Raw genomic sequence first — 16,436 nt, 5'->3', positions numbered from 1 at the left:
GCTTCGTAAGCGGTCGCTGCTAACCACCTCCTACAGGAAGCTAAATGCACTTGTCGCGCACTTGGCGGGGCCTTGTCCTCCAACAGGGAGGCGGAAGCATCCCCGCCACAATCGGGCAGGGTTACTTAGGCCGCTATGGCACAGGGGAAATGCAGAGACCGTGGCTTTTGTGAAGGCAGAGGACGTGCCGCTTTCTCATTCTCAAGTTACTGTAGTTAACCCACCTGTCTAGAAATGACAAAGCGGATGCCCGTGGCAAGTGGCCAACGTACTGGCTGTGTCCCATCCAGCCCTTGCTTGATTTCTGCAAGTGAAGATGATGGCCAATCTACACACCGAGAGAAAAGGCATGGAAATGTGGATATTCCCAGCAGTAGGTATTCTGATGTTTGAAATCCTCGGGGTTTTTTTTACTTAACAAAAGCTCTTTCACTTGTGTAGTTTTCTGTTAGGTTTGAATTCTGCATGAAATGCCAGCGGAATCTGTCAACCCCGAAGGCTATGAAGATGCCAAGATCCAGATTCTGTTCTGTTCTCTCCACCACCCACCATAATCCCGAAGAGCTGACATCACTCTTCTCTCCAAGTCGAGAAAAGCCCACTTCTCCCAAAGGCAGACCTCAAGTCCATAGAGCCTTTTGGCACAGGGGTCACGGTTACGTGACTGACTCCACGTATAAAGTGGACAGAGAGAATGAAAGTGACAACAACCTATTCAGGGGCAGGCCGCAGACATGAGACCACAATGCACTTCAGCCAGTTTCATATCCAGTTTTACTTTCTCCCTTCACAACTGCAGAAATAAAGGAAACGCCATGGAAATTTACTAAAATAAATACTATATAATCCAGGTACCAAAGACGTATAATGGTATCAATTTTCATGTGTCACAAGTGCAAAGACATTAAATACTATTTTCATCAGTTTCGATGCTTAAAACAAATGGCTCTTAAATCTATTAACAAAGAGGCCAGCAATATTAAAATCCTTCTGAAGGCAAGTAAATGAGCTGTTGTACCTAAAAATACTGAAAAGAAAAAAACAGAGATACTAAAAAGACAATATTATTAAACTAACGAGATCATATGATTTCAATACATCACGGCCCTCCCTTACCACAACCTCAAGAATTTGCAACCAGACAGTCTCTACCCTGCCCGCAAGAAAGCAATCCGCTATTTACCACATTCCTGCAACAGTCAAGGAAAGACAGACAGAAGCAATCCGCTATTTACCACATTCCTGCAACAGTCAAGGAAAGACAGACAGAAGCGGGAAGGTGTGCAGAAATCTGCAAGGGAAACTGACGAGATTCGCCAGAGCGGTGGCAATGGTGACCCTGCATCTTGTTCGAGGCAGTAAGTGATTCAGAGAGGGTGCCCCTGCTCCTCTTTTGCTGACGACTTGAACACAAGGAGATTAAATTCATGCAGAAAGGAGCTGAAAACATCTGGCCTCCAAGACCAACCACCCAACAAAACAAAACCCCCGCTCCCATAAACACTGTGAGGTTTCTTACTGAAAACATCTTTTTGGGTCAGGGTTTGTGTTCTGAATTCTCTGCTGGGCTGAAATGTGAGCCAGGACTGTATCACACAAGGACATTTAGAAAGGAAAAAAGGAGGAGCAGGCTAGCTAACATTTCCTGGGCCTGCAATGCTAATAAGCCAGGCACGCCGCTCAACTGCTCTACAAGCTTGTGTCTTTCACTTGATCCTCATGCTAACCCTATGAGGTTAAGTGCTAGCATGAACCCCATTTTACAGATGAGGAAACTAGGGAACAGAGAAGGGAATGGCCCAAGGGTCACACAACACATAATGGAGTGCAGATTACCACCTGAAAAGTCTCTGCTTCCAGAGACAATGCTGTTAACCACTATCCACCCCCTTTCATGTGAAATTAAATAAGAGTCTCACTGCAAAGTCAGGAAATGGAAAGCTATCGAATTTCCATTCCACTCACCTTACCGTGCACTCCACTCTGAAAGGTAAACTTCACAGTCTCTCTACAGCAATCCTCCGAAAGCCGTTCGAGCCCTGGAAAATCTACTATGGACTTCTGCGTTTAGCACATCACTTAATCATTAGCGCCCAAAGAGAAGGCAGGTGGTATAAACCCCAATTAACAAATGAGTACTCTTCAGAGAGTAGGAATAACTGAATATTACCACCAGCTTCTTAGTGGCAAAGGCAAGGTGAACTCCCAGCCCACTTACAGCAGATGATGCCTTTGGAAATATTTTGCCTACTTGGCCTAAATGAATTGAATCCCGTGGGATGACTGTTCACTTCCGTTCTATGACATTACACAGAGATGGCTTGCCCTAGGACTTCCAGAAGGATCCTGCTGTGCTCTAGATGTGCCTGCCAGGGGCAGGGGCAGGGGGGAGGTTGGGGAATAGCTACTCTAACAGGATCAACAGGAAAGTTGGCTGAACAGAGGCAGTGAACGCTCTAAGAATGTGAAAGGAAGAGCGGCTCCCCAAATACAGAACTGGCTCTAGTTTTCTAGAGCAATGATTTACAAAGTGCAGGGCCCCGATGGGCAGGGAGAAATGGAAACACAAAATGAATAGGGAGACAGAAGAGGAATTAATAAGCCTTACTCATAGTTAACATATGTAAGACACCGTGTCTTCCTGTGGACGACAGGTCAGCGGTCATGTATCAAGGTATTATAGGAGGTGGTCAGGGGGAGGCTGCCCCAGGATGGGCCACTTGGGCATAAACATTATTTTGAGTTAAAAGTAATCAAAACCCAGCAGATGCAAGAAAAGCTCTCTCCCTGGTCCTCAACTGCTTAATTGCACTGGAAAGGAGAGCCTGCTTCAGGAAGAGAGCTATTAAGGGAGATTCCCCTTTACCTAAAAAAAAACTGATCTGTATCATAGGGCAACTTGTTTTTCCAAACTTAGCTCCTCTCACCTTCCCCCTAATGATCTCCTCTCCTTTGTATCCTCAGGCCCTACCCCCTCCATAGCTCATAGAAGCTTCACGTTGCCTCATTGTCTTCAAAATTTCATGTCTGTGTGGATTCCCCTTTTATGTACACTATTAAATTTGATTTTCTCCTGTTAATCTGTCTCATGTCAATTTGATTCTAAGTCCAGGTAGAAGGATCCTGAAGGGCAGAGGAACGTCTTCCTCCCAACAGTATACAATTACGGGATAAGGAAAGGAGAGCCCTGCCCCAAGAGCTACTGGCAGGTGAGATGTTCTGCAGGGTTTCAGTCTACAGGGGCCCAGGCAAAGTGGAATTACAAGTCATTTTAACCAGTTTCAATAAAACTAATTCTCACAAAAATGAAAGAGGAGGGTAAAAAAAGAGGCTCCTGGAACAACAACAAAAGGATTAAATATTGATTAACACAAGAATAAGCTGATGTAGGAAGAGAGATAATCTATTTTCAGAAATACCAAATAAAAGCTCTGCTGTCTAGTTAACAGTAGGTTCACAACCTACTGGAAATATGTACAACCCCCCCAACACACACACACACACACACACACACACACACACAATGGAGTCCCAAACCCTTAGACCCTTCGATTCCTGGTTCTTCTTCCCCTCTGCATTCACGGGCTCTGCAATGAGCACGTGCCAAAGAACAAAGGGAGGAGGGACTGAGAGTCTGTGTGTCACCTCAAGGAAGGTACATTTGTTCCCATCAGACTACTTTTTGCCTTACACGGGCACAGGCGACTTCCGGGGAAGGCTGTAACCCTGCAGTGCTCAGCCAATGAGGCACCAGGGGAGGGACTTGCCTCTGTAGTGCTCAGCCAATGAGGACCCAGGGGAGGGACTTGCATACTAGGAGATAAATTGTCTGCTGTAACTGCCCGGAGCATGCCTGTCCATCAGACACCTGCTCTTGCAAGAACGTTGATCAAAGCCTCGCTTCACTGTGCTCCGAGTCTCTGTGTCCCTCCTTTGACTGGAGCAGTGGGCTTATTTCTCACAGCTAACAAAGAAAATGGCAAAGTTGACACTTTGTCTAGGGAACTTCCTCTTGTCAGCTAGATGAGTCAAATACAATCATAATCTGAACACATCTATAGAAATCAACTTAAAATTTTTTCAGTCATCAAAGCAATGAATTGAAATAAATTTATATCCACTATCGACAATTTCAGGTAAATATAAAAATTTTTAAATTTTATGAATCTTATAATGTTTAAGGTCCTAAAACGTGGGAAAAATACAGTTTAATAACCTAGTATATATCTATAATTTGTAAGATATGCAGGGGCGCCCAGGGGGCTCAGTCAGTTAAGTGTCTGACTCCTGATTTTGGTTCAGGTCATGATCTCACAGTTCTTGAGTTCGAGCCCCACGTGTGCCTCTGTACTGACAGTGTGGAGCCTCCTTGGGATTCTCTCTCTTCCTCTCCTTCTCTTTCTCTCTGACCTCCCCCCACCCCCACTCAGGCTGACTGTCTCTCTCTATCTCTCTCTCTCTAAATAAATAAATAAACTTAAAAAAGGTATGCATATATTGGGACTCTGTGCTCATTTTCTTATTATGAAGTACATAATCAAATGGTTTTTAAGACCACCGCTTAAGGGAACAGATTGCCTCAGGATCAGAAATTAAGACACAGTATCAGCGCTTCATCAGTAAAATGTTAAACATATTCATAAGAAACGTTAATAAAGCAAATTTCCATAATAATGAGTATAAACTGAAGAAAGCTACAAAACCAAAAGTTTCAAAAGAAAAGGAAAGAAAGAAACCCATAAAAAAAAATAAAAAAAAAAAAAAGCTCAGAACAGAAAGAAAGCTAAATGAAGTAAATACCAGATATTGACAAGGCCTTCCTAGGAGAGACAGGACCCACAACTGTTTTCATCCCCAGCAGAGTGCCAGGAAGGAGAACCTGCTGTAAACAGGGGTAAGAAAATACCAGCTGAACTGTTAATAAACCTTTGATGTCCACACATGAGCAGAAATGTTGGGTTAGAATCTCAAGGAGCCCCAGACACAGGGCAAGTCTGCACTCACCTGCCAACTCTTCCACTGGGACCTTTACCAAATAATGTAGATGGCACACGTACAGACAGAACACAAGAGCTGAGAGGCTCCATATCCAGGCACCCTCTAACACCAGGAGGAAGAAAGGAGAGCTGAGAAAACTTCTTCTAAGAAACAGTAGGGCAAAGAAAGATCTCCAGAGAAGAAAGCCACAGACCGGAGGGCAAAGAGGACTCATTAGTGTCCCCAAAACTAGCAGCCAAGCTATAAAACCGAGAGTCCGTCATTGTTCAGAAAGTTGGCAGCCTATGGGGTGCCTGGGTGGCTCAGTCGGTTGAGTGTCCAACTTCAGCTCAGGTCATGATCTCACGGCCTGTGAGTTCGAGCCCCGCGTCGGGCTCTGTGCTGTCAGTTCGGAGCCTGGAGCCTGCTTCAGATTCTGTGCCTCCCTCTCTCTCTGCCCCTTCCCCACTCACGCTCTGTCTCTATCAAAAAATGAATAAACGTTAAAAAAAAAAATTTAATAAAAAAAAAAGTTGGCAGCCTAGCTCTAAAGCACAGAAATCTCCAAGGTCTTCCTGGGATCATTCTGAAGCTCTCCCAAAAACAATGTCTCAATCCCACTCCCAAAATATCTGCAGCTAATGATGAAGTGGACCTAACTCTTGCTACAGCAAAGTCTAGGCCCAGCTCAGTCCCTCGTGTCAGCAGCATGACCAAAAGAGGGACAAGCCCTTTTCGTGTGGTATCCTACAGGCTTCACTGTTCATTACACACAGTGACCACCACACAAGAAAATCATCGAACAGGAGAGCAAGAATATGATTCATAAAAAAGAGAAAAAGCAGGCAACGGAGGTAAGCCCATATATGACCCTGGACTGCAACCAGCAGACCCAACTATGTTCAGTGTACTAAAAAATCTTGTAGGAAAGATGAGCAGTAAACATGAACAGGGAAGGATCTCAGCAGAATAAAACAGAAACTAAACAGCTGAACAGAAAAGGGAGAAAAGAGAACTACAACTTCTGAAATAAATACTTCAATGCGCTTAACAGCAAACTGGAAACAGCAGACAGTTCTACAAATGTCAAGAGAAAAAAATAATTTAAAAAGCACAACAAAGTTTCCCAAGATCTGTGTCACAATATCAAATGGCTCGACTACAAGTGTAACTGGGGTCCCAGAAGGTGAGAAAGACAGAAGGGGACAGAAGAAATACCTGAAGAAACAATGTCTAAGAACTTTCCAGACTGTGATAGAGGACATCAACCCACAGATCCAAGAAGCTCACTCAATTCCAAGGAGGATAAATACAAAGAAAACCACGCATAGGCACATGATAGCCAAACTGCTGAAAACCAAAGATAAGGAGAAAACAGCCAAAGCCACCAATAGGAAAAAGGGAACCACAATAAGAGTAACATGTAAGAAAGGGACATTTTATCAAAAATAGTGAAAATCAGAATGCAATGGAGTGACGTGTTTAGAATGCTGAGGAAGGAGAAAAAATAAACTGTCACACAGAATTTTTTAAATTTATTTTGAGAGTGCGTGCGTGCATGCGTGTGTGTGTGTGTGTGTGTGTGTGTGTGTGTGTGTGCGTGCGTGCAAGGGAGGGGCAGAAAGAGAGAGAATCCCAAGCAGGCTCCATGCTGTCAGTGTGGAGCCCGATGTGGGTCTCACTCCCACGAACCGTGATCATGACCTGAGCCAAAATCAAGAGTCAGATGCTTAACCAACTGAGCTACCCAGGCATCCCCAACACAGAATTTTTCATCCAGCAGAAATACTTTCAAAAACAAAAGCATCAAACTTTGCAGTCTTGAGCTGCAAAGACTCTGTTAAGAGGATGAAAGCAAGTTACACACGGAGAAAATATCTGGAAACCGAACGTGCCACAAAAGCCTCCTATCTAGAATATATAAAGAATCACAAAACTCAACAGTTAAAAGAAAAAGCACACAAGTATAAAATGAGCAACAGACAGAAGGAAACATTTCATCAAAGAGGAGAGACAGATGGCAATCAGTCATTAACATTAATGGCCAACATCACTGGTCAACATCATTAGCCGTTTGGGAAATGCCACCTAAAACCACAGTGAGATATCACTACACACCTACAGGAGCAGTTAAAATAAAAAACAGTAATAGGGGCGCCTGGGTGGCGCAGTCGGTTAAGCGTCCAACTTCAGCCAGGTCACGATCTCGCAGTCCGTGAGTTCGAGCCCCGCGTCAGGCTCTGGGCTGATGGCTCGGAGCCTGGAGCCTGTTTCCGATTCTGTGTCTCCCTCTCTCTCTGCCCCTCCCCCGTTCATGCTTTGTCTCTCTCTGTCCCAAAAATAAATTAAAAAAAAAAAAAAAAAAAAAAAAAAAAAAAGTTCTTTAAAAAAAACAGTAATAATACCAAATTCTGATGAGGAGCCAGAGAAATTAGATCACCCATACACTGCTGGTGGGATGTAAAATAAAAATAGTACAGCTACTCTGGAAAACAGTTTGGCAAGTTCTTACCAAACTAAATACGCACTTGCCATTGGACCCTGGGCCAATAAACACTCCTGGGTATTTATTCCACAGAAGTGAAAACCCATTTCCATACAGAAACCTGTATGTGAACACAGCAGCTTTATTCATAATACTAGAAACCAGTCAAATGTTATTCGGGCGGATGGTTGAACAAACTCTGGTGAATCCATACAATGCTTTACTACTCAGCAATAAAAAGGAAGAAATATTGATACAGACAACGATCTGAATGATTTGTAAGGGCATTCTGGATTGTTTTCATTATAATATTTTACTAGGATGTAAGACACGAGATACACTGTATAATGAATGCCTTAAAAACACGCTCGCAGTAGCACATTCTATATATCTGACTCATCTTTTTATTAGGTGGACCTAAGTACTGTTACAGATATTTAGCAATAAAACAAAAAATATTAACACTATTTTAACTTCCCCAAATACTTACAGATTATATAGTCAATGAAAAAAATGAGTTCGCTTTCAGTTGTGAGGACTTCTTGAACTGGGAATCCGTTCACTCATGCGGTTTATTTTTAATTCGCTTTTAAAAATTTTTAATTCACTTGACTTTACCTAAGAGTGTTTCTGTAAATTAAAATGGAGCTCATCTTGCAAAACGATATTACTCAGACACCCTGAACATGATGATTTGCTTCACCTTATTCCCACTCTTTGATCACAGCTGCGGAACATGATTTCCGGTGAAGACAGATTTGTTTATCAGCTCTTCTAAAGAAACAGTGCCATACCCACATAGTTTTAATTAGTTTATTATCTTGGGTTTGGTGAAACTTTCTTATTATCGAGGTATAGCTGACATACAGCGTTATATTAGTTTTAGGTGTTCACCAGAGTGATCCGATATTTATATACATTATGAAATTATCACCAGGGTAAGTCTAGCTACCCCTGTCGCATACAGAGTTATTACAGTATCATTGGCTATATTCTTTTCGCTGTACTTTTCATCTCTGTGCCTTACTTATTTTATAACTGGAAGTCTGTATCTCTTAATTCCCCCCACCCTTCCCTTCTGGCAACCACCAGTTTGTTCTTTATATTTATGAGTCTATTTGTTTTCTTTTGTCTGTTTTGTTTTTTAGATTTAATATTCAAGTGAAATCACAAGGTCCTGGGTCTTTCTCTGTCTTATTTCACTTAGCATAATACCTTGTAGGTCCATCCATGTTGTTGCAAACAGCAAGATCACATTCTTTGTAGGGCTGAGTGATAATCCCTACACACACACACACACACACACACACACACACACACACACACACACACACAGAGGCTGTTCCCATCATGAACGATGCTGCAGTGAACCCAGGGGTGTATATACCTTTTTGAATTAGTGTTTTCTTTTTCTTTGGATAAATACCCAGAACCGAAATTGCCGCATCATATGGTAGTTCCATTTTTAAATTCTTTGAGGAGCTTCCATACGGTTTTCCACAGTGGCTGCACCAGTTTGCATTCCCAACAACAGTGCATGAGGGTTCCCTTTTCCCCACATCCCCACTAACACTAGTTATGTCTTGTCTTTCTGAAAGCAGCATTCTGACAGGTATGAGGTGATATCTCACTGTGGTTCTGATTTGCAGTTCCCTAATGATTACTGATGTTGAGCATTTTTTCATGTGTCTGTTGACCATCTGCCTATCTTCTTTGGAAAAGTGTCTATTCAGGTCCTCTGCCCATTTTTTACTAAGTACAGTACAATTCAATGTAGGTAACATTCTCAAAATAACACAACTACACACATGGAGAACAGGGTGTAGGGGGTAGAGTGGATGAGATTATTTTTAAAAAGCACAAGGGAGACCTTATACGGTGATGAAAACAGTACCGTATCTTGACTGGCAGTGCTTACACAAATCTACACGTAATACAATTGTACAGAACCACACACACGCACACAGTGTAACTGAAAATACACTGAACAGTAAGATCTTAATCTTAATCGATCTTAATCTTAATAGTTAATAGAAATATACTAAGATCAATTTTTTGGTTTTGCTACTACAGTAACAGGTATACCAGATGTCCCCATTTGGGAAAACTGGGCAAAGGGCACATGGGACTGTGATTTTTTGAAATTTCCTGTGAGACTATAATTATTTAAAAATAAAAAGAAAGCAAAACAAAGACATTTTCCAATAAACCAAAGCTGAACAGATCCATACTACAAAAGATGCTAAAGTTCTTCAGACTAAATGGAAATGATACTTCCCAGACAGAAGCAGAAAGGAAGAACACTAAAAAGATATCAATTTCAAGGATGTTTCCATTGACATATTCATTAATTCAACTAATACTTGTTAAATATTTTTTCTACAATAGTCTCTTACGGTAAGTGCCATGGAATCAAGGACAAATAAGACTCAATCACACAGCCTAGCATACAAACCTATAAATGACATTGAATATTCAGTCACAGAAGTGCTGAAACACCACCCGCAGCTGTACAGAAAAGGAAGCTATCACTAGAAAAGAGTCAGTAAGAAAGTCTTCTTGGAGCTGAATTTACAAATGAATGTTAAGTGAATAAGTGAGGGACAGTATTCTAGACAGAGTCCAGCCACTGAGGGACAAAAGAGTTAAGACACATACGTGGAACGCCAAGGGTGCAACGCACCTGGAGAATAAGGGGGAGGAAAATCCCTCATTACAAGAAATGATGAAGGGCGGATTGTGCGGAGGGCAAGCGGAGCACGGTCTCTGCTGAAGTCTCTGCTCAAACTTCACTCTGTAAGGAACTAGGAGAGTTTGAAGGAATTTAATTAGGGCAGCAAGAGAAGATGGGCCTTTTAGGAAGACAGCTTTGGCAGTAAGGATGATCCATTAGAGCAAAGTGATAGAGGAAGTCAGAGCAATAATCTAATAGTCCAAGGAAGAGGTGGTAATAAGCTTAAACCAGAGGAGGAGGAAAAAGCATGGAAATAAAGGGGCTTGTACCAACTAGTTAAGGATAAAGAGGAAAGAGAAGAATTGAGAATCATGCCCACATTTCTATCTTGGGCGCCTGAAAAGATGTTACTTTCATTTACCTCAAAAGGGAACAGAGCAGCAGGGAGCAGATTCTGATGGAAAGATAATCATTATGCCGTTGGGGAATGTGAACTTGAGGTACAGAGGGATCTCCAGGATCTAGCACATACAGAGTAACAGCCTGAGGTTAAGAGGCCACAAATCACCAGCACTGGCTGTCAAAGCAGCAAGAGATGGGCTTGCCAAAGCGAAGGAGTATAAAACGAGAAGAACACAGTATTGGAGATCAAATTCTAGAAGAAAGGGGCCCTTGCAAAATGTCAATGGAGGTGTAAACTATTACACTTCTGTTGTCAGTACATGTTCAGACCTAAATGATCTCAACTAATAATTCTTTACGATACGTGAAAGGAATAAATACAAATGTGGTCAAGGATCTATATATAAAGATGTCCTCCTTTCAATGTTATTTCCAATAATAAAACAGAAGAAACTAAATAACCAAACAAAATAATTAACTCAAAGCAAATTAAATTAGATCTATAAAATAAGTATGCAACCGCCTAGGTAGTATTTCAGAAGACTTTTTAATTATGGGATAAACTTCTTATGACACTGAATATTTTACAGCATACAAAATAGGGTCTGCAGTATTTTTTTACGCAAGACTATTTACTGAATACCTATTATCTACTATCACTTAGGTACTGGGGATAAAATGCAGTGAAAGACAATTTCTTGTTTTTGTGAAGCTCGGCTTCTACTGGAAAGTGAGCCAGGAAGGGTAGATAAATCAACATGCAAGACAATCAGGAATGAAATAAATGCTAGTAAGACAAACATTAACAGGTGACATAATAAGACAATGTGTGTGTGTGTGTGTGTGTGTGTGTCTGTGTGTGTGTGTGTGTGTGTGTATAAAAAACTATGTAAAAAAAAAACCTGGAATCGTTTTAAAAGAAGCCTCAAGATTAATAGTAAAAATAATGTAAAATAAAAGTTTAAAACAAAGCAAACTTCAGGCGGCTTAGTAAATGGTCTAGGAAAATCAAAGTGTAATTATAAACAGGAAGTGCGTGGGCCCTCCATGGTTTCTCCTTTAGCATCACCAGGAGGCAGAACTTTTACAAAACCTGGTACCTTCCCACTCCCGAACCAGGAAACTCAGGAAGGACAGGAAAGCAACATACTTATGGAAGCCTGTGCTTCTACCAAGCTGCTTTGAGCCAAGATGAAGTCTGCAACGCTGAAGGCAGAAAATCTCACAAGACAAGTGATCCTTCCCGTCTACCAGCTAAGATGGTATTTTTCACATTTCCTGTCTTCATTATAGTACAACCCTCCGCCCCCACAGACACACACACACATTCACCTAAGTTCATTCACTCACTGAATCAACACCGCATAGCAGCATGGCAGGGACTCCAGCAAAATCACACAGGCCCTAGAAACAGGACCCGAAATGCCATCGAAATTTACAAACCACTCCCCATTATGCAAGTATCAGACTGTTCAATTTGTGAAAAGACTAAACTGAAGGGAAGCACTGAAAATACGGACACAAGTTGTGCAACCTATTAAGAAACACCTTGGGAAAATAATTTCTCTGTATCTAAAATAAGAAGGCTCTGAGCTGACAATGCGGAGCCTGCTTGGGACTCTTTCTCTCCCTCTGCCCTTCCCCTACACGCATACTCACTCTCTCTCTCTCTCTCTCTCTCTCTCTCTCAAAATAAATATTAAAAAACAAAACAAAAAAACACTAGGCATCCTTAACTTCTCTCCCCCCTCTCCCTCACATAGCTCACATCGGACCCATCAGCAAATACCACGGGTGATTCTGCCTTTTAAATATATCAAAATCAGGGGTGCCTGGGTGGCTCAGTCAGTTAAGTGTCCGACTTTGGCTCAGGTCTTGATCTCGTGGTTTGTGAGTTCGAGCCCCGCATCAGGCTCTGTGCTGACAGCTCAGAGCCTGGAGCCTGCTTTGGATTCTGTGTCTCCCCTTCTCTCTGCCCCTCCCATGCTCATGCTCTGTCTCTCTCTGTCTCTCAATAATAAACATTTAAAAAAAATTAAACATATCAAAATCAGAACACTCCTCCCACCTCGACTGCTTCCATCCCAACCTAGGGCCACCATCAGGCAGCTCCCACCTGAGGACTCCCCCTGGTCTCCTGCCTCTACCCTTTGCTCCTGTTCTCTTCTGAATGGAAACCAGAGCAATTCTATCAAAGGGGAAGTTGGATCATGTCTCTCCTCTATTCAAAACCCTCTAATCGTTGTTCACCTCATTCAGGTCAAAGCCAAAACCTTTACAATGACCTAGAAGATAGCTACCTGACCTGCCTCCTTCCCTCCCTTTACCACTCTGTCCTCATCTCTCTCTCTCTCTCTCTCTCTATCTCTCTCATCCCCTCTCTCTCACACCCCCACCCCCTTCTCTCAGTCTACTTCAGGCCTGGCTGCCTTCCTAGGCCAATTCCCTCTACACACCAGGGAGCAGCCATTCCAAAGAGGAAGACCTTTGCATTTGCTATGACCTCTCCTGGAATGTCCCTCCCCACCCACCCCACACCCCTCGAGCCTCCTTCAAATCTCTATTCAAATACTATCTTCTCTGACCCCACCCCACACAAAATTGCAACATCTTTAATGGTTTCTTTTTCTCTATAGTACCTATCATCTTCCAAAATGCCAGAGAATTACGAGATTACCAGATTTTAGATGTGTTTATTTGGACCTTTCCCTTGGTGACCTCATCCAGTGATCTCATGTAGATCTGATGTGCACTTAAATCTCTTCCAAATTACTTTCTGTGAGTCAAGTTGTAGGGGATATTTCTGGTTTAAAACCTACACTTAAAGATGACATCTGTAAGAGGAAAGACATTTAAAGAGAATAATCAACAACTTTCCACCTTATGCCTTCCTTTAGGTTTTTTTCTCAAATAAAAAAGGTCAAAATTCGGAAAAACTACTGAAGCAAAAGTATATACTATATTACATCTTCACACAGAGAGGAAGAGGTGGCAATCTTATTAATACGTGAACAATTTTAAAAAGATATCAGAAGTTTTACTTTTTCTCCTGAATGTGATCAAACGGGAAGGGGGGGGGGGGAGGGCATTTCCCAGCAGAGGGTCACGGATAAGAAATTAACAGGACGGAAATCAAAGCATCCAGGCTTCAAACCAAGAACATCCTGACAGCGCCTTTCTTGCAAATTGAGGACTGACAAAGCATATTAATGAGAAATACTGTTAAAATGCTATTCAGCCACGGGTCTTCAGTTTCAGCTTCCCCAAAGGAGTTGGTTGCAAAGGGGACGGGGAAAGTTCGACATGCGAGAACAGACGCATGTTTATGTTTTCCATTCACTGTTGTACACTGAGAGCTAATGAAGTCAACCTTCATCTGCACTGGCAGAAACCCAGAAACGGAGAGAGCCCAGTCAAGGAAGTAATGCAAAAGAAAGGCGAAAATGCCTTCGACAGCCCTACCTTGGCTTTAATTCAATGTTAAGAAGCATGATGACAGTGCTCATGAATATTAAAATCTAAAGAAACATCCAGCCAAATGGAGTATATGTTCAAGACAATCCAAAGCACGAGCTCTAACATTCTCAGAGGTGGAAAACGCCCTACACCCCAACCCAACCTACCGTAATGTGATTGTTTTTAAATTTCAAGAGAATTACACGTTATCGGCCCGCCCAGCTCTGTTGAGCTTTGAAGAAATAACAAAAGGAAAGGTTTAAACGCGAGATACGTGCAAAAATCTTTCCAAAGGCTGCGTCATGGTACGATTTCATTCGGAACATTCACCTAATGTTAAACAGCAAGACCCCTCATACAAACGCACCTACTGACAACGCCACGCCAGACCCAGATCTCTAAGCCTTCAGAGGACTTTGTCGCTTGCCTACATAAAGTAACTTTCTAAACCATACAGTCCTCCGTCCACGCTGAGCTCGATTTGCAGTGACGGTTTGCTGTCGACCAATCACGACGGTTCCCACCATGACACCTGCCCTGTGACCACTTCCCTTTAATGCTCTGCCGGCACTTCACTCCACCTGAGCCAGTCCTGAGATGAGCCATTTTTAGTGCTAATTTGATGGCTGATAGAACAAGCTGAAACTTCCTCCAAAGTAGCACGCTACAAAAGACGCCCTGTAGCCCACCAATCTGGTTGAACAAGAACAGAAAGGAACTAAGTTACCATCCACCTGATGGCTAGTGGAAAAAGCAGATCCGCAAAAATGCCCAACCTTCCATAATACTGAAGAAATGCAAACTGAAGCCACGATGTGTTACACCATTTTCACTTACTAGATTAGTGGAGATTAAAACATATGAAAAACCCCAGTGTTCGCCAGGACGGTGCTACACGGGCACTCTAATAGACTGTAAATTAAAGCTTTTTAAGACTGCAAAGAGTCCGCAAGATCGAACTGAACTCCAAGGAAAAAAATACCTATTTCCCAAAACATAATCTGTGATGACAACTGAAACACAAATCCATTTTAAGGTGCCGTTTGACTTTAGTAGGAACGTGAGGGGTTAATGACCCTTTGAAACCCTGGGCTTTGTGACCCCCACCCCCACCTTGTGGCCACGGCTGACTGGACGGAGACAGGCGCTACCCAAAAGGGGCCAGTTTCCCTCCCAGGAATGTGGAATTGGGGCTCGGATTCTGATTTATTCTAGTCACATGTACTCTTGAAAAAAGGAAATGTAAACTCAAGAGCTTTATCTGAAGAAGTCTCACATTCCTGGGACATTCTATTCCTTTTCAGCACACAAACAACATCTGAAGATTCAATAAACTGACTTTCATTCTCAGGATTATTTTCTGCTTATATTTTTGTTTTCTTAAACTCCCCTCTCCAACCTTTCTAATTTTAATAATGGTAATTTAGATCAGCTTATCTAATTATGTTTATTCCTCCTTAAGAACATTATTTACCTATCTTAAATAGACTGAGTCTGGTTTAATTAGACTCAACATATCCCGAACCTCAACCTTAACTTCAGAATATTATTCAGTATACAATTCTAGACTTTCTGGTAAATGTTTTTAGAGTTTTAAGTCCTGTAGCAATTTTATTATTATTTTTAAATGTTTACTTATTTGAGAGAGAGAGACAGAGACAGAGAGAGGGAGCAAGTGGGGGAGGGGCAAACAGAGAGGGAGAGACTCCTAAGCAGGCTCCAAACTGTCAGTGCAGAACCCGACTCAGGGCTTGATCTCATGAACCAGCAAGATCATGACCTGAGCTGAAATCAAGAGTCAGACACTGAACCGACTCAGCCACACAGGCGCCCCAAGTCCTGTAGCAATTTTAAATCAATGAATCCTGAAAGTAATTTTCCAAAAGGAGCCAAAAAAATTGTCATCTCTTCATTGACTGCCATTTGCCAACAGATAAAGGCCAATTTTCTCTCATCATTTGTTCCATGATTTCCCCATCTGTTACAGAATCATACAAACTATAGATGTGACTTGCCCTTCAAAATGTAAAGCTTTACTTTTGAGAATTACCACAGCCTTGATTGTCTTCTCCTATAAACCAACCATTCTGTCCAGAGGCTCTCGCTAGACCTAACAATGATCACACAGAAAGGGAAGAAGACATATGCGTAGTTATTTCAATCATAAATACTCAACTATGACAACACAAATTCAAGCTTTCAAAGCACTTAATTCCGCTTAAAATGCAATCGTGTTACAAGCTTCGAAAATAACGCACTCCCCCATCCTGTTTTTAGAGAACTTTGAAAATCTAGACAATATGCTTCCTTTCAAAACACCAACTGCTTACAGAGGAAAAGAAAGACACAGACAAATGATCTTGCCAAGAAACGTTTCTGCAGCTTCTCTTGGTAGAGTAGCCCTTTCAGTGGCTACAAAGATTTAAATTCAATCCTTGATTG

The 16,436-nt window shown here is 42.0% G+C and overlaps 1 protein-coding gene across 4 annotated transcripts in view; it reads right to left on the bottom strand.

The window, feature by feature from the left end:
- WASF3 (WASP family member 3) overlaps positions 1-16,436 on the bottom strand; it is a 133,609-nt gene that overhangs the window by 83,861 nt on the left and 33,312 nt on the right. The gene's annotated exons all lie outside the window — the stretch shown is intronic.

Source organism: Panthera leo, chromosome A1, assembly GCF_018350215.1.
Source record: "Panthera leo isolate Ple1 chromosome A1, P.leo_Ple1_pat1.1, whole genome shotgun sequence".
In the NCBI taxonomy this organism is placed as follows: Eukaryota; Metazoa; Chordata; class Mammalia; order Carnivora; family Felidae; genus Panthera; species Panthera leo.
This window is presented reverse-complemented; position numbering and strand designations above follow the sequence as displayed.